We start from the raw sequence: 19,899 nt of genomic DNA, 5'->3' as shown, positions 1-19,899 counted from the left end.
CATTTTATGTATGGAAATGTTTAAAAATTCTACATCCTTCGATAGCCACTACTATATTCAAACGGCCTTTTATGACATATTCATTCACTTTCGCGAACTTTTAACAACTGGATTCGATAATGTAACAGAATAGGTAACATGTCCATGTAAATCAGCCTAATTTGCACAAGATTTTGACAACTTTGTAAGCACTTTGTTAATCACTTTGCGCTTGGGTAGTGGTACAATGTGCCAACATAAATAGCTGTTTTAAACTTTTACATAATTTTGTTCTAAATTTAACTGTGGGGTTCTATATGAAATGACATAGGTGGAATATACACGCAAATCGACCAACTTTTCAATCGCTTTTTACATTTTTAAGATGTATTTGCACATTTTACGGGCGGCTCATATGACATTCTGCAAACATGAGAGATTTCAAATGGATTTTAGTAATTTTTCATACTTTATAACTGCATGGTTCGATATAATAACAACTTAGGTCAAATAAACAAACAAATCTAGCAACTTTGGAAACGCTTTGGAGAACTTTGCACGCTGTGTTAACAGCTTGGACCAAATAGGTGCAGACTGCAAAAACTCAAAAATGTGTCACCCGCTGGTTTTCTCAGGTTGTCACCCATGCAAGTACTACCCACAACCGATTGAACTTTACTTCCATTATCGGTCGATCATCTGACCACTCATCTATCAGGGTCATTTAAAAATCATCGTAATTGGCGGCCATTTTATGTATGGAAATGTTTAAAAATTCTACATCCTTCGATAGCCACTACGATATTCAAACGGCCTTTTATGACATATTCATTCACTTTCGCGAACTTTTAACAACTGGATTCGATAATGTAACAGAATAGGTAACATTTCCATGTAAATCTGCCAAATTTGCACAAGATTTTGACAACTTTGTAAGCACTTGGTTAATCACTTTGCGCTTGGGTAGTGGTACAATGTGCCAACATAAATAGCTGTTTTAAAGTTTTACATAATTTTGTTGTAAATTTAACTGCGGGGTTCTATATGAAATGACATAGGGGGAATATACACGCAAATCCACCAACTTTTCAATCGCTTTTTACATTTTTAAGATGTATTTGCACATTTTACGGCCGGCTCCTATGACATTCTGCTAACATGAGAGGTTTCAAATGGATTTTAGTCATTTTTCATACTTTATAACTGCATGGTTCGATATAATAACAACTTAGGTCAAATAAACAAACAAATCTTGCAACTTTGGAATCGCTTTGGAGAACTTTGCACGCTGTGTTAACAGCTTGGACCAAATAGGTGCAGACTGCAAAAACTCAAAAATGTGTCACCCGCTGGTTTGCTCAGGTTGTCACCCATGCAAGTGCTACCCACGACCGATTTAACTTTACTTCCATTATCGGTCGATCATCTGACCACTCATCTATCAGGGTCATTTAAAAATCATCGTAATTGGCGGCCATTTTATGTATGGAAATGTTTAAAAATTCTACATCCTTCGATAGCCACTACGATATTCAAACGGCCTTTTATGACATATTCATTCACTTTCGCGAACTTTTAACAACTGGATTCGATAATGTAACAGAATAGGTAACATTTCCATGTAAATCTGCCAAATTTGCACTAGATTTTGACAACTTTGTAAGCACTTTGTTAATCACTTTGCGCTTGGGTAGTGGTACAATGTGCCAACAAAAATAGCTGTTTTAAACGTTTACATAATTTTGTTCTAAATTTAACTGCGGGGTTCTATATGAAATGACATAGGGGAATATACACGCAAATCCACCAACTTTTCAATCGCTTTTTACATTTTTAAGATGTATTTGCACATTTTACGGCCGGCTCCTATGACATTCTGCTAACATGATAGGTTTCAAATGGATTTTAGTCATTTTTCATACTTTATAACTGCATGGTTCGATATAATAACAACGTAGGTCAAATAAACAAACAAATCTAGCAACTTTGGAATCGCTTTGGAGAACTTTGCACGCTGTGTTAACAGCTTGGACCAAATAGGTGCAGACTGCAAAAACTCAAAAATGTGTCACCCGCTGGTTTTCTCAGGTTGTCACCCATGCAAGTACTACCCACGACCGATTGAACTTTACTTCCATTATCGGTCAATCATCTGACCACTCATCTATCAGGGATATTTAAAAATCATCGTAATTGGCGGCCATTTTACGTATGGAAATGTTTAAAAATTCTACATCCTTCGATAGCCACTACGATATTCAAACGGCCTTTTATGACATATTCATTCACTTTCGCGAACTTTTAACAACTGGATTCGATAATGTAACAGAATAGGTAACATGTCCATGTAAATCTGCCTAATTTGCACAAGATTTTGACAACTTTGTAAGCACTTTGTTAATCACTTTGCGCTTGGGTAGTGGTACAATGTGCCAACATAAATAGCTGTTTTAAACTTTTACATAATTTTGTTCTAAATTTAATTGTGGGGTTCTATATGAAATGACATAGGTGGAATATACACGCAAATCGACCAACTTTTCAATCGCTTTTTACATTTTTAAGATGTATTTGCACATTTTACGGCCGGCTCATATGACATTCTGCAAACATGAGAGATTTCAAATGGATTTTAGTAATTTTTCATACTTTATAACTGCATGGTTCGATATAATAACAACTTAGGTCAAATAAACAAACAAATCTAGCAACTTTGGAAACGCTTTGGAGAACTTTGCACGCTGTGTTAACAGCTTGGACCAAATAGGTGCAGACTGCAAAAACTCAAAAATGTGTCACCCGCTGGTTTTCTCAGGTTGTCACCCATGCAAGTACTACCCACAACCGATTGAACTTTACTTCCATTATCGGTCGATCATCTGACCACTCATCTATCAGTGTCATTTAAAAATCATCGTAATTGGCGGCCATTTTATGTATGGAAATGTTTAAAAATTCTACATCCTTCGATAGCCACTACTATATTCAAACGGCCTTTTATGACATATTCATTCACTTTCGCGAACTTTTAACAACTGGATTCGATAATGTAACAGAATAGGTAACATTTCCATGTAAATCTGCCAAATTTGCACAAGATTTTGACAACTTTGTAAGCACTTGGTTAATCACTTTGCGCTTGGGTAGTGGTACAATGTGCCAACATAAATAGCTGTTTTAAAGTTTTACATAATTTTGTTGTAAATTTAACTGCGGGGTTCTATATGAAATGACATAGGGGAATATACACGCAAATCCACCAACTTTTCAATCGCTTTTTACATTTTTAAGATGTATTTGCACATTTTACGGCCGGCTCCTATGACATTCTGCTAACATGAGAGGTTTCAAATGGATTTTAGTCATTTTTCAAACTTTATAACTGCATGGTTCGATATAATAACAACTTAGGTCAAATAAACAAACAAATCTTGCAACTTTGGAATCCCTTTGGAGAACTTTGCACGCTGTGTTAACAGCTTGGACCAAATAGGTGCAGACTGCAAAAACTCAAAAATGTGTCACCCGCTGGTTTGCTCAGGTTGTCACCCATGCAAGTGCTACCCACGACCGATTTAACTTTACTTCCATTATCGGTCGATTATCTGACCACTCATCTATCAGGGTCATTTAAAAATCATCGTAATTGGCGGCCATTTTATGTATGGAAATGTTTAAAAATTCTACATCCTTCGATAGCCACTACGATATTCAAACGGCCTTTTATGACATATTCATTCACTTTCGCGAACTTTTAACAACTGGATTCGATAATGTAACAGAATAGGTAACATTTCCATGTAAATCTGCCAAATTTGCACTAGATTTTGACAACTTTGTAAGCACTTTGTTAATCACTTTGCGCTTGGGTAGTGGTACAATGTGCCAACATAAATAGCTGTTTTAAACGTTTACATAATTTTGTTCTAAATTTAACTGCGGGGTTCTATATGAAATGACATAGGGGAATATACACGCAAATCCACCAACTTTTCAATCGCTTTTTACATTTTTAAGATGTATTTGCACATTTTACGGCCGGCTCCTATGACATTCTGCTAACATGATAGGTTTCAAATGGATTTTTGTCATTTTTCATACTTTATAACTGCATGGTTCGATATAATAACAACGTAGGTCAAATAAACAAACAAATCTAGCAACTTTGGAATCGCTTTGGAGAACTTTGCACGCTGTGTTAACAGCTTGGACCAAATAGGTGCAGACTGCAAAAACTCAAAAATGTGTCACCCGCTGGTTTTCTCAGGTTGTCACCCATGCAAGTACTACCCACGACCGATTGAACTTTACTTCCATTATCGGTCGATCATCTGACCACGCATCTATCAGGGTCATTTAAAAATTATCGTAATTGGCGGCCATTTTATGTATGGAAATGTTTAAAAATTCTACATCTTTCGATAGCCACTACGATATTCAAACGGCTTTTTGTGACATATTCATTCACTTTCGCGAACTTTTAACAACTGGATTCGATAATGTAACAGAATAGGTAACATTTCCATGTAAATCTGCCAAATTTGCACAAGATTTTGACAACTTTGTAAGCACTTTGTGATTCACTTTGCGCTTGGGTAGTGGTACAATGTGCCAACATAAATAGCTGTTTTAAACTTTTACATAATTTTGTTCTAAATTTAACTGTGGGGTTCTATATGAAATGACATAGATGGAATATACATGCAAATCGACCAACTTTTCAATCGCTTTTTACATTTTTAAGATGTATTTGCACATTTTACGGCCGGCTCATATGACATTCTGCAAACATGAGAGATTTCAAATGGATTTTAGTCATTTTTCATACTTTATAACTGCATGGTTCGATATAATAACAACTTAGGTCAAATAAACAAACAAATCTAGCATCTTTGGAATCGCTTTGGAGAACTTTGCACGCTGTGTACAGCTTGGACCAAATAGGTGCAGACTGCAAAAACTCAAAAATGTGACACCCGCTGGTTTTCTCAGGTTGTCACCCATGCAAGTACTACCCACGACCGATTGAACTTTACTTCCATTATCGGTCGATCATCTGACCACGCATCTATCAGGGTCATTTAAAAATTATCGTAATTGGCGGCCATTTTATGTATGGAAATGTTTAAAAATTCTACATCTTTCGATAGCCACTACGATATTCAAACGGCTTTTTGTGTCATATTCATTCACTTTCGCGAACTTTTAACAACTGGATTCGATAATGTAACAGAATAGGTAACATTTCCATGTAAATCTGCCAAATTTGCACAAGATTTTGACAACTTTGTAAGCACTTTGAGAATCACTTTGCACTTGGGTAGTGGTACAATGTGCCAACATAAATAGCTGTTTTAAACTTTTACATAACTTAGTTCTAAATTTAACTGCGGGGTTCAATATGAAATGACATAGGGGAATATACACGCAAATCGACCAACTTTTCAATCGCTTTTTACATTTTTAAGATGTATTTGCACATTTTACGGCCGGCTCATATGACATTCTGCAAACAGGAGAGGTTTCAAATGGATTTTAGTTATTTTTCATACTTTATAACTGCATGGTTCGATATAATAACAACTTAGGTCAAATAAACAAACAAATCTAGCAACTTTGGAAACGCTTTGGAGAACTTTGCACGCTGTGTTAACAGCTTGGACCAAATAGGTGCAGACTGCAAAAACTCAAAAATGTGTCACCCGCTGGTTTTCTCAGGTTGTCACCCATGCAAGTGCTACCCACGACCGATTTAACTTTACTTCCATTATCGGTCGATCATCTGACCACTCATCTATCAGGGTCATTTAAAAATCATCTTAATTGGCGGCCATTTTATGTATGGAAATGTTTAAAAATTCTACATCCTTCGATAGCCACTACGATATTCAAACGGCCTTTTATGACATATTCATTCACTTTCGCGAACTTTTAACAACTGGATTCGATAATGTAACAGAATAGGTAACATTTCCATGTAAATCTGCCAAATTTGCACAAGCTTTTGACAACTTTGTAAGCACTTTGTTGATCACTTTGCGCTTGGGTAGTGGTACAATGTGCCAACATAAATAGCTATTTTAAACTTTTACATAATTTTGTTCTAAATTTAACTGCGGGGTTCTATATGATATGACATAGGGGGAATATACACGCAAATCCACCAACTTTTCAATCACTTTTTACATTTTTAAGATGTATTTGCACATTTTACGGCCGGCTCATATGACATTCTGCTAACATGAGAGGTTTCAAATGGATTTTATTCATTTTTCATACTTTATAACTGCATAGTTCGATATAATAACAACGTAGGTCAAATAAACAAACAAATCTAGCAACTTTGGAATCGCTTTGGAGAACTTTGCACGCTGTGTTAACAGCTTGGACCAAATAGATGCAGACTGCAAAAACTCAAAAATGTGTCACCCGCTGATTTTCTCAGGTTGTCACCCATGCAAGTACTACCCACGACCGATTGAACTTTACTTCCATTATCGGTCGATCATCTGACCACGCATCGATCAGGTTCATTTAAAATTTATCGTAATTGGCGGCCATTTTATGTATGGAAATGTTTAAAAATTCTACATCCTTCGATAGCCACTACGATATTCAAACGGCTTTTTGTGACATATTCATTCACTTTCGCGAACTTTTAACAACTGGATTCGATAATGTAACAGAATAGGTAACATTTCCATGTAAATCTGCCAAATTTGCACTAGATTTTGACAACTTTGTAAGCACTTTGTGATTCACTTTGCGCTTGGGTAGTGGTACAATGTGCCAACATAAATAGCTGTTTTAAACTTTTACATAATTTTGTTGTAAATTTAACTGCGGAGTTCTATATGAAATGACATAGGGGGAATATACACGCAAATCGACCAACTTTTTAATCGCTTTTTACATTTTTAAGATGTATTTGCACATTTCACGGCCTGCTCATATGACATTCTGCAAACATGAGAGGTTTCAAATGGATTTTAGTCATTTTTCATACTTTATAACTGCATGGTTCGATATAATAACAACTTAGGTCAAATAAACAAACAAATCTAGCAACTTTGGAAACGCTTTGGAGAACTTTGTACGCTGTGTTAACAGCTTGGACCAAATAGGTGCAGACTGCAAAAACTCAAAAATGTGTCACCTGCTGGTTTTCTCAGGTTGTCACCCAAGCAAGTACTACCCACGACCGATTGAACTTTACTTCCATTATCGGTCGATCATCTGACCACTCATCTATCAGGGTCATTTAAAAATCATCGTAATTGGCGGCCATTTTATGTATGGAAATGTTTAAAAATTCTACACCCTTCGATAGCCACTACGATATTCAAACGGCCTTTTGTGACATATTCATTCACTTTCGCGAACTTTTAACAACTGGATTCGATAATGTAACAGAATAGGTAACATTTCCATGTAAATCTGCCAAATTTGCACTAGATTTTGACAACTTTGTAAGCACTTTGTGATTCACTTTGCGCTTGGGTAGTGGTACAATGTGCCAACATAAATAGCTGTTTTAATCTTTTACATAATTTTGTTGTAAATTTAACTGCGGAGTTCTATATGAAATGACATAGGGGGAATATACACGCAAATCGATCAACTTTTCAATCGCTTTTTACATTTTTAAGATGTATTTGCACATTTTACGGCCGGCTCATATGACATTCTGCAAACATGAGAGGTTTCAAATGGATTTTAGTCATTTTTCATACTTTATAACTGCATGGTTCGATATAATAACAACTTAGGTCAAATAAACAAACAAATCTAGCAACTTTGGAAACGCTTTGGAGAACTTTGTACGCTGTGTTAACAGCTTGGACCAAATAGGTGCAGACTGCAAAAACTCAAAAATGTGTCACCTGCTGGTTTTCTCAGGTTGTCACCCATGCAAGTACTACCCACGACCGATTGAACTTTACTTCCATTATCGGTCGATCATCTGACCACTCATCTATCAGGGTCATTTAAAAATCATCGTAATTGGCGGCCATTTTATGTATGGAAATGTTTAAAAATTCTACACCCTTCGATAGCCACTACGATATTCAAACGGCCTTTTGTGACATATTCATTCACTTTCGCGAACTTTTAACAACTGGATTCGATAATGTAACAGAATAGGTAACATTTCCATGTAAATCTGCCAAATTTGCACAAGATTTTGACAACTTTGTAAGCACTTGGTTAATCACTTTGCGCTTGGGTAGTGGTACAATGTGCCAACATAAATAGCTGTTTTAAACTTTTTCATAATTGTGTGGTAAATTTAACTGCGGGGTTTTATATGAAATGACATAGGGGGAATATACACGCAACTCCACCAACTTTTCAATCACTTTTTACATTTTTAAGATGTATTTGCACATTTTATATGACATTCTGCTAACATGAGAGGTTTCAAATGGATTTCAGTCATTTTTCATACTTTATAACTGCATGGTTCGATATAACAACAACTTAGGTCAAATAAACAAACAAATCTAGCAACTTTGGAATCGCTTTGGAGAACTTTGCACGCTGTGTTAACAGCTTGGACCAAATAGGTGCAGACTGCAAAAATTCAAAAATGTGTCACCCGCTGGATTTCTCAGATTGTCACCCATGCATGTCCTACCCACGCCCGATTGAACTTTACTTCCATTATCAGTCGATCATCTGACCACGCATCTATCAGGTTCATTTAAAAATTATCGTAATTGGCAGCAATTTTATGTATGGAAATGTTTAAAAATTCTACATCCTTCGATAACCACTACGATATTCAAACGGCCTTTTGTGACATATTCATTCACTTTCGCGAACGTTTAACAACTGGATTCGATAATGTAACAGAATAGGTAACATTTGCATGTAAATCTACCAAATTTGCACAAGCTTTTGACAACTTTGTAAGCACTTTGTTGATCACTTTGCGCTTGGGTAGTGGTACAATGTGCCAACATAAATAGCTTTTTTAAACTTTTACATAATTTTGTTGTAAATTTAACTGCGGGGTTCTATATGAAATGACATTGGGAGAATATACACGCAAATCCACCAACTTTTCAATCGCTTTTTACATTTTTAAGATGTATTTGCACATTTTACGGCCGGCTCATATGACATTCTGCTAACATGAGAGGTTTCAAATGGATTTTAGTCATTTTTCATACTTTATAACTGCATGGTTCGATATAATAACAACTGAGGTCAAATAAACAAACAAATCTAGCAACTTTGGAATCGCTTTGGAGAACTTTGCACGCTGTGTTAACAGCTTGGACCAAATAGGTGCAGACTGCAAAAACTCAAAAATGTGTCACCCGCTGGTTTGCTCAGGTTGTCACCCATGCAAGTGCTACCCACGACCGATTGAACTTTACTTCCATTATCGGTCGATCATCTGACCACTCATCTATCAGGGTCATTTAAAAATGATCGTAATTGGCGGCCATTTTATGTATGGAAATGTTTAAAAATTCTACATCTTTCGATAGCCACTACGATATTCAAACGGCTTTTTGTGTCATATTCATTCACTTTCGCGAACTTTTAACAACTGGATTCGATAATGTAACAGAATAGGTAACATTTCCATGTAAATCTGCCAAATTTGCACAAGATTTTGACAACTCTGTAAGCACTTTGAGAATCACTTTGCGCTTGGGTAGTGGTACAATGTGCCAACATAAATAGCTGTTTTAAACTTTTACATAACTTAGTTCTAAATTTAACTGCGGGGTTCTATATGAAATGACATAGGGGGAATATACACGCAAATCGACCAACTTTTCAATCGCTTTTTACATTTTTAAGATGTATTTGCACATTTTACGGCCGGCTCATATGACATTCTGCAAACAGGAGAGGTTTCAAATGGATTTTAGTTATTTTTCATACTTTATAACTGCATGGTTCGATATAATAACAACTTAGGTCAAATAAACAAACAAATCTAGCAACTTTGGAAACGCTTTGGAGAACTTTGCACGCTGTGTTATCAGCTTGGACCAAATAGGTGCAGACTGCAAAAACTCAAAAATGTGTCACCCGCTGGTTTGCTCAGGTTGTCACCCATGCAAGTGCTACCCACGACCGATTGAACTTTACTTCCATTATCGGTCGATCATCTGACCACTCATCTATCAGGGTCATTTAAAAATCATCGTAATTGGCGGCCATTTTATGTATGGAAATGTTTAAAAATTCTACACCCTTCGATAGCCACTACGATATTCAAACGGCCTTTTGTGACATATTCATTCACTTTCGCGAACTTTTAACAACTGGATTCGATAATGTAACAGAATAGGTAACATTTCCATGTAAATCTGCCAAATTTGCACAAGATTTTGACAACTTTGTAAGCACTTGGTTAATCACTTTGCGCTTGGGTAGTGGTACAATGTGCCAACATAAATAGCTGTTTTAAACTTTTACATAATTTTGTTGTAAATTTAACTGCGGGGTTCTATATGAAATGACATAGGGGGAATATACACGCAAATCCACCAACTTTTCAATCGCTTTTTACATTTTTAAGATGTATTTGCACATTTTACGGCCGGCTCATATGACATTCTGCTAACATGAGAGGTTTCAAATAGATTTTAGTCATTTTTCATACTTTATAACTGCATGGTTCGATATAATAACAACTTAGGTCAAATAAACAAACAAATCTAGCAACTTTGGAATCGCTTTGGAGAACTTTGCACGCTGTGTTAACAGCTTGGACCAAATAGGTGCAGACTGCAAAAACTCAAAAATGTGTCACCTGCTGGTTTGCTCAGGTTGTCACCCATGCAAGTGCTACCCACGACCGATTGAACTTTACTTCCATTATCGGTCGATCATCTGACCACTCATCTATCAGGGTCATTTAAAAATCATCGTAATTGGCGGCCATTTTATGTATGGAAATGTTTAAAAATTCTACATCCTACGAGAGCCACTACGATATTCAAACGGCCTTTTGTGACATATTCATTCACTTTCGCGAAGTTTTAACAACTGGATTCGATAATGTAACAGAATAGGTAACATTTCCATGTAAATCTGCCAAATTTGCACAAGCTTTTGACAACTTTGTAAGCACTTTGTTGATCACTTTGCGCTTGGGTAGTGGTACAATGTGCCAACATAAATAGCTGTTTTAAACTTTTACATAATTTTGTGGTAAATTTAACTGCGGGGTTCTATATTAAATGACATAGGGAGAATATACACGCAACTCCACCAACTTTTCAATCACTTTTTACATTTTTAAGATGTATTTGCACATTTTACGGCTGGCTCATATGACATTCTGCTAACATGAGAGGTTTCAAATGGATTTCAGTCATTTTTCATACTTTATAACTGCATGGTTCGATATAACAACAACTTAGGTCAAATAAACAAACAAATCTAGCAACTTTGGAATCGCTTTGGAGAACTTTGCACGCTGTGTTAACAGCTTGGACCAAATAGGTGCAGACTGCAAAAATTCAAATATGTGTCACCCGCTGGATTTCTCAGAGTGTCACCCATGCATGTCTTACCCACGCCCGATTGAACTTTATTTCCATTATCAGTCGATCATCTGACCACGCATCTATCAGGTTCATTTAAAAATTATCGTAATTGGCAGCAATTTTATGTATGGAAATGTTTAAAAATTCTACATCCTTCGATAGCCACTACGATATTCAAACGGCCTTTAATGACATATTCATTCACTTTCGCGAACTTTTAACAACTGGATTTGATAATGTAACAGAATAGGTAACATTTCCATGTAAATCTGCCAACTTTGCACAAGCTTTTGACAACTTTGTAAGCACTTTGTTAATCACTTTGCCCTTGGGTAGTGGTACAATGTGCCAACATAAATAGCTGTTTTAAAGTTTTACATAATTTTCTTGTAAATTTAATTGCGGGGTTCTATATGAAATGACATAGGGGGAATATACACACAAATCCACCAACTGTTCAATCGCTTTTTACATTTTTAAGATGTATTTGCACATTTTACGGCCGGCTCATATGACATTCTGCTAACATGAGAGGTTTCAAATGGATTTTAGTCATTTTTCATACTTTATAACTGCATGGTTCGATATAATAACAACTTAGGTCAAATAAACAAACAAATCTAGCAACTTTGGAATCGCTTTGGAGAACTTTGCACGCTGTGTTAACAGCTTGGACCAAATAGGTGCAGACTGCAAAAACTCAAAAATGTGTCACCTGCTGGTTTGCTCAGGTTGTCACCCATGCAAGTGCTACCCACGACCGATTGAACTTTACTTCCATTATCGGTCGATCATCTGACCACTCATCTATCAGGGTCATTTAAAAATCATCGTAATTGGCGGCCATTTTATGTATGGAAATGTTTAAAAATTCTACATCCTACGAGAGCCACTACGATATTCAAACGGCCTTTTGTGACATATTCATTCACTTTCGCGAAGTTTTAACAACTGGATTCGATAATGTAACAGAATAGGTAACATTTCCATGTAAATCTGCCAAATTTGCACAAGCTTTTGACAACTTTGTAAGCACTTTGTTGATCACTTTGCGCTTGGGTAGTGGTACAATGTGCCAACATAAATAGCTGTTTTAAACTTTTACATAATTTTGTGGTAAATTTAACTGCGGGGTTCTATATTAAATGACATAGGGAGAATATACACGCAACTCCACCAACTTTTCAATCACTTTTTACATTTTTAAGATGTATTTGCACATTTTACGGCTGGCTCATATGACATTCTGCTAACATGAGAGGTTTCAAATGGATTTCAGTCATTTTTCATACTTTATAACTGCATGGTTCGATATAACAACAACTTAGGTCAAATAAACAAACAAATCTAGCAACTTTGGAATCGCTTTGGAGAACTTTGCACGCTGTGTTAACAGCTTGGACCAAATAGGTGCAGACTGCAAAAATTCAAATATGTGTCACCCGCTGGATTTCTCAGAGTGTCACCCATGCATGTCTTACCCACGCCCGATTGAACTTTATTTCCATTATCAGTCGATCATCTGACCACGCATCTATCAGGTTCATTTAAAAATTATCGTAATTGGCAGCAATTTTATGTATGGAAATGTTTAAAAATTCTACATCCTTCGATAGCCACTACGATATTCAAACGGCCTTTAATGACATATTCATTCACTTTCGCGAACTTTTAACAACTGGATTTGATAATGTAACAGAATAGGTAACATTTCCATGTAAATCTGCCAACTTTGCACAAGCTTTTGACAACTTTGTAAGCACTTTGTTAATCACTTTGCCCTTGGGTAGTGGTACAATGTGCCAACATAAATAGCTGTTTTAAAGTTTTACATAATTTTCTTGTAAATTTAATTGCGGGGTTCTATATGAAATGACATAGGGGGAATATACACACAAATCCACCAACTGTTCAATCGCTTTTTACATTTTTAAGATGTATTTGCACATTTTACGGCCGGCTCATATGACATTCTGCTAACATGAGAGGTTTCAAATGGATTTTAGTCATTTTTCATACTTTATAACTGCATGGTTCGATATAACAACAACTTAGGTCAAATAAACAAACAAATCTAGCAACTTTCGATTAGCTTTGGAGAACTTTGCACGCTCTGTTAACAGCTTGGACCAAATAGGTGCAGACTGCAAAAACTCAAAAATGTGTCACCAGCTGGTTTTCTCAGGTTGTCACCCATGCAAGTACTACCCACGACCGATTGAACTTTACTTCCATTATCGGTCAATCATCTGACCACTCATCTATCAGGGTCATTTAAAAATCATCGTAATTGGCGGCCATTTTATGTAAGGAAATGTTTAAAAATTCTACATCCTACGAGAGCCACTACGATATTCTAACGGCCTTTTGTGACATATTCATTCACTTTCGCGAACTTTTAACAACTGGATTCGATAATGTAACAGAATAGGTAACATTTCCATGTAAATCTGCCAAATTTGCACAAGCTTTTGACAACTTTGTAAGCACTTTGTTGATCACTTTGCGCTTGGGTAGTGGTACAATGTGCCAACATAAATAGCTGTTTTAAACTTTTACATAATTTTGTGGTAAATTTAACTGCGGGGTTCTATATGAAATGACATAGGGGGAATATACACGCAACTCCACCAACTTTTCAATCACTTTTTACATTTTTAAGATGTATTTGCACATTTTACGGCCGGCTCATATGACATTCTGCTAACATGAGAGGTTTCAAATGGATTTCAGTCATTTTTCATACTTTATAACTGCATGGTTCGATATAACAACAACTTAGGTCAAATAAACAAACAAATCTAGCAACTTTGGAATCGCTTTGGAGAACTTTGCACGCTGTGTTAACAGCTTGGACCAAATAGGTGCAGACTGCAAAAATTCAAAAATGTGTCACCCGCTGGATTTCTCAGAGTGTCACCCATGCATGTCTTACCCACGCCCGATTGAACTTTACTTCCATTATCAGTCGATCATCTGACCACGCATCTATCAGGTTCATTTAAAAATTATCGTAATTGGCAGCAATTTTATGTATGGAAATGTTTAAAAATTCTACATCCTTCGATAGCCACTACGATATTCAAACGGCCTTTTATGACATATTCATTCACTTTCGCGAACTTTTAACAACTGGATTTGATAATGTAACAGAATAGGTAACATTTCCATGTAAATCTGCCAACTTTGCACAAGATTTTGACAACTTTGTAAGCACTTGGTTAATCACTTTGCGCTTAGGTAGTGGTACAATGTGCCAACATAAATAGCTGTTTTAAACTTTTACATAATTTTGTGGTAAATTTAACTGCAGGGTTCTATATGAAATGACATAGGGGGAATATACACGCAACTCCACCAACTTTTCAATCACTTTTTACATTTTTAAGATGTATTTGCACATTTTACGGCCGGCTCATATGACATTCTGCTAACATGAGAGGTTTCAAATGGATTTCAGTCATTTTTCATACTTTATAACTGCATGGTTCAATATAACAACAACTTAGGTCAAATAAACAAACAAATCTAGCAACTTTGGAATCGCTTTGGAGAACTTTGCACGCTGTGTTAACAGCTTGGACCAAATAGGTGCAGACTGCAAAAATTCAAAAATGTGTCACCCGCTGGATTTCTCAGATTGTCACCCATGCATGTCCTACCCGCGCCCGATTGAAATTTACTTCCATTATCGGTCGATCATCTGACCACGCATCTATCAGGTTCATTTAAAAATTATCGTAATTGGCAGCAATTTTATGAATGGAAATGTTTAAAAATTCTACATCCTTCGATAGCCACAACGATATTCAAACGGCCTTTTATGACATATTCATTCACTTTCGCGAACTTTTAACAACTGGATTTGATAATGTAACAGAATAAGTAACATTTCCATGTAAATCTGCCAACTTTGCACAAGCTTTTGACAACTTTGTAAGCACTTTGTTAATCACTTTGCCCTTGGGTAGTGGTACAATGTGCCAACATAAATAGCTGTTTTAAACTTTTACATAATTTTGTTGTAAATTTAACTGCGGAGTTCTATATGAAATGACATAGGGGAATATACACGCAAATCGACCAACTTTTCAATCGCTTTTTACATTTTTAAGATGTATTTGCACATTTTACGGCCGGCTCATATGACATTCTGCAAACAATAGAGGTTTCAAATGGATTTTAGTCATGTTTCATACTTTATAACTGCATGGTTCGATATAATAACAACTTAGGTCAAATAAACAAACAAATCTAGCAACTTTGGAATCGCTTTGGAGAACTTTGCACGCTGTGTTAACAGCTTGGACCAAATAGGTGCAGACTGCAAAAACTCAAAAATGTGTCACCCGCTGGTTTTCTCATGGGTTGTCACCCATGCAAGTACTACCCACGACCGATTGAACTTTACTTCCATTATCGGTCGATCATCTGACCACTCATCTATCAGGGTCATTTAAAAATCATCGTAATTGGCGGCCATTTTATGTATGGAAATGTTTAAAAATTCTACATCCTTCGATAGCCACTACGATATTCAAACGGCCTTTTATGACATATTCATTCACTTTCGCGAACTTTTAACAACTGGATTCGATAATGTAACAGAATAGGTAACATTTCATTGTAAATCTGCCAAATTTGCACAAGCTTTTGACAACTTTGTAAGCACTTTGTTGATCACTTTGCGCTTGGGTAGTGGAACAATGTGCCAACATAAATAGCTATTTTAAACTTTTACATAATTTTGTTCTAAATTTAACTGCGGGGTTCTATATGAAATGACATAGGGGGAATATACACGCAAATCCACCAACTTTTCAATCGCTTTTTACATTTTTAAGATGTATTTGCACATTTTACGGCCGGCTCATATGACATTCTGCTAACATGAGAGGTTTCAAATGGATTTTAGTCATTTTTCATACTTTATAACTGCATGGTTCGATATAATAACAACTTAGGTCAAATAAACAAACAAATCTAGCAACTTTGGAATTGCTTTGGAGAACTTTGCACGCTGTGTTAACAGCTTGGACCAAATAGGTGCAGACTGCAAAAACTCAAAAATGTGTCACCCGCTGGTTTTCTCAGGTTGTGACCCATGCAAGTACTACCCACGACCGATTGAACTTTACTTCCATTGTCGGTCGATCATCTGACCACTCATCTATCAGGGTCATTTAAAAATCATCGTAATTGGCGGCCATTTTATGTATGGAAATGTTTAAAAATTCTACATCCTTCGATAGCCACTACGATATTCAAACGGCCTTTTATGACATATTCATTCACTTTCGCGAACTTTTAACAACTGGATTCGATAATGTAACAGAATAGGTAACATTTCCATGTAAATCTGCCAAATTTGCACAAGATTTTGACAACTTTGTAAGCACTTTGTGAATCACTTTGCGCTTGGGTAGTGGTACAATGTGCCAACATAAATAGCTGTTTTAAACTTTTACATAATTTTGTTGTAAATTTAACTGCGGAGTTCTATATGAAATGACATAGGGGGAATATACACGCAAATCGACCAACTTTTCAATCGCTTTTTACATTTTTAAGATGTATTTGCACATTTTACGGCCGGCTCATATGACATTCTGCAAACAGGAGAGGTTTCAAATGGATTTTAGTCATTTTTCATACTTTATAACTGCATGGTTCGATATAATAACAACTTAGGTCAAATAAACAAACAAATCTAGCAACTTTGGAAACGCTTTGGAGAACTTTGCACGCTGTGTTAACAGCTTGGACCAAATAGGTGCAGACTGCAAAAACTCAAAAATGTGTCACCCGCTGGTTTTCTCAGGTTTTCACCCATGCAAGTACTACCCACGACCGATTGAACTTTACTTCCATTATCGGTCGATCATCTGACCACTCATCTATCAGGGTCATTTAAAAATCATCGTAATTGGCGGCCATTTTACGTATGGAAATGTTTAAAAATTCTACATCCTTCGATAGCCACTACGATATTCAAACGGCCTTTTATGACATATTCATTCACTTTCGCGAACTTTTAACAACTGGATTCGATAATGTAACAGAATAGGTAACATTTCCATGTAAATCTGCCTAATTTGCACAAGATTTTGACAACTTTGTAAGCACTTTGTTAATCATTTTGCGTTTGGGTAGTGGTAAAATGTGCCAACATAAATACCTGTTTTAAACTTTTACATAATTTTGTTGTAAATTTAACTGCGGGGTTCTATATGAAATGACATAGGGGGAATATACACGCAAATCCACCAACTTTTCAATCACTTTTTACATTTTTAAGATGTATTTGCACATTTTACGGCCGGCTCATATGACATTCTGCTAACATGAGAGGTTTCAAATGGATTTTAGTCATTTTTCATGCTTTATAACTGCATGGTTCGATATAATAACAACTTAGGTCAAATAAACAAACAAATCTAGCAACTTTGGAATCGCTTTGGACAACTTTGCACGCTGTGTTAACAGCTTGGACCAAATAGGTGCAGACTGCAAAAACACAAAAATGTGTCACCCGCTGATTTTATCAGGTTGTCACCCATGCAAGTACTACCCACGACCGATTGAACTTTACTTCCATTATCGGTCGATCATCTGACCACGCATCTATCAGGTTCATTTAAAAATTATCGTAATTGGCGGCCATTTTATGTATGGAAATGTTTAAAAATTCTACATCCTTCGATAGCCACTACGATATTCAAACGGCTTTTTGTGACATATTCATTCACTTTCGCGAACTTTTAACAACTGGATTCGATAATGTAACAGAATAGGTAACATTTCCATGTAAATCTGCCAAATTTGCACAAGATTTTGACAACTTTGTAAGCACTTTGTGATTCACTTTGCGCTTGGGTAGTGGTACAATGTGCCAACATAAATAGCTGTTTTAAACTTTTACATAATTTTGTTGTAAATTTAACTGCGGGGTTCTATATGAAATGACATAGGGGGAATATACACGCAAATCCACCAACTTTTCAATCACTTTTTACATTTTTAAGATGTATTTGCACATTTTACGGCCGGCTCATATGACATTCTGCTAACATGAGAGGTTTCAAATGGATTTTAGTCATTTTTCATGCTTTATAACTGCATGGTTCGATATAATAACAACGTAGGTCAAATAAACAAACAAATCTAGCAACTTTGGAATCGCTTTGGAGAACTTTGCACGCTGTGTTAACAGCTTGGACCAAATAGGTGCAGACTGCAAAAACTCAAAAATGTGTCACCCGCTGATTTTATCAGGTTGTCACCCATGCAAGTACTACCCACGACCGATTGAACTTTACTTCCATTGTCGGTCGATCATCTGACCACTCATCTATCAGGGTCATTTAAAAATCATCGTAATTGGCGGCCATTTTATGTATGGAAATGTTTAAAAATTCTACATCCTTCGATAGCCACTACGATATTCAAACGGCCTTTTATGACATATTCATTCACTTTCGCGAACTTTTAACAACTGGATTCGATAATGTAACAGAATAGGTAACATTTCCATGTAAATCTGCCAAATTTACACAAGATTTTGACAACTTTGTAAGCACTTTGTGAATCACTTTGCGCTTGGGTAGTGGTACAATGTGCCAACATAAATAGCTGTTTTAAACTTTTACATAATTTTGTTGTAAATTTAACTGCGGAGTTCTATATGAAATGACATAGGGGGAATATACACGCAAATCGACCAACTTTTCAATCGCTTTTTACATTTTTAAGATGTATTTGCACATTTTACGGCCGGCTCATATGACATTCTGCAAACAGGAGAGGTTTCAAATGGATTTTAGTCATTTTTCATACTTTATAACTGCATGGTTCGATATAATAACAACTTAGGTCAAATAAACAAACAAATCTAGCAACTTTGGAAACGCTTTGGAGAACTTTGCACGCTGTGTTAACAGCTTGGACCAAATAGGTGCAGACTGCAAAAACTCAAAAATGTGTCACCCGCTGGTTTTCTCAGGTTTTCACCCATGCAAGTACTACCCACGACCGATTGAACTTTACTTCCATTATCGGTCGATCATCTGACCACTCATCTATCAGGGTCATTTAAAAATCATCGTAATTGGCGGCCATTTTACGTATGGAAATGTTTAAAAATTCTACATCCTTCGATAGCCACTACGATATTCAAACGGCCTTTTATGACATATTCATTCACTTTCGCGAACTTTTAACAACTGGATTCGATAATGTAACAGAATAGGTAACATTTCCATGTAAATCTGCCTAATTTGCACAAGATTTTGACAACTTTGTAAGCACTTTGTTAATCATTTTGCGTTTGGGTAGTGGTACAATGTGCCAACATAAATACCTGTTTTAAACTTTTACATAATTTTGTTCTAAATTTAACTGC

The sequence above is a fragment of the Saccoglossus kowalevskii genome, chromosome 18 (assembly GCF_978046115.1).
Source record: "Saccoglossus kowalevskii chromosome 18, keSacKowa6.1, whole genome shotgun sequence".
NCBI classification, from domain to species: Eukaryota; Metazoa; Hemichordata; class Enteropneusta; family Harrimaniidae; genus Saccoglossus; species Saccoglossus kowalevskii.
This window is presented reverse-complemented; position numbering follows the sequence as displayed.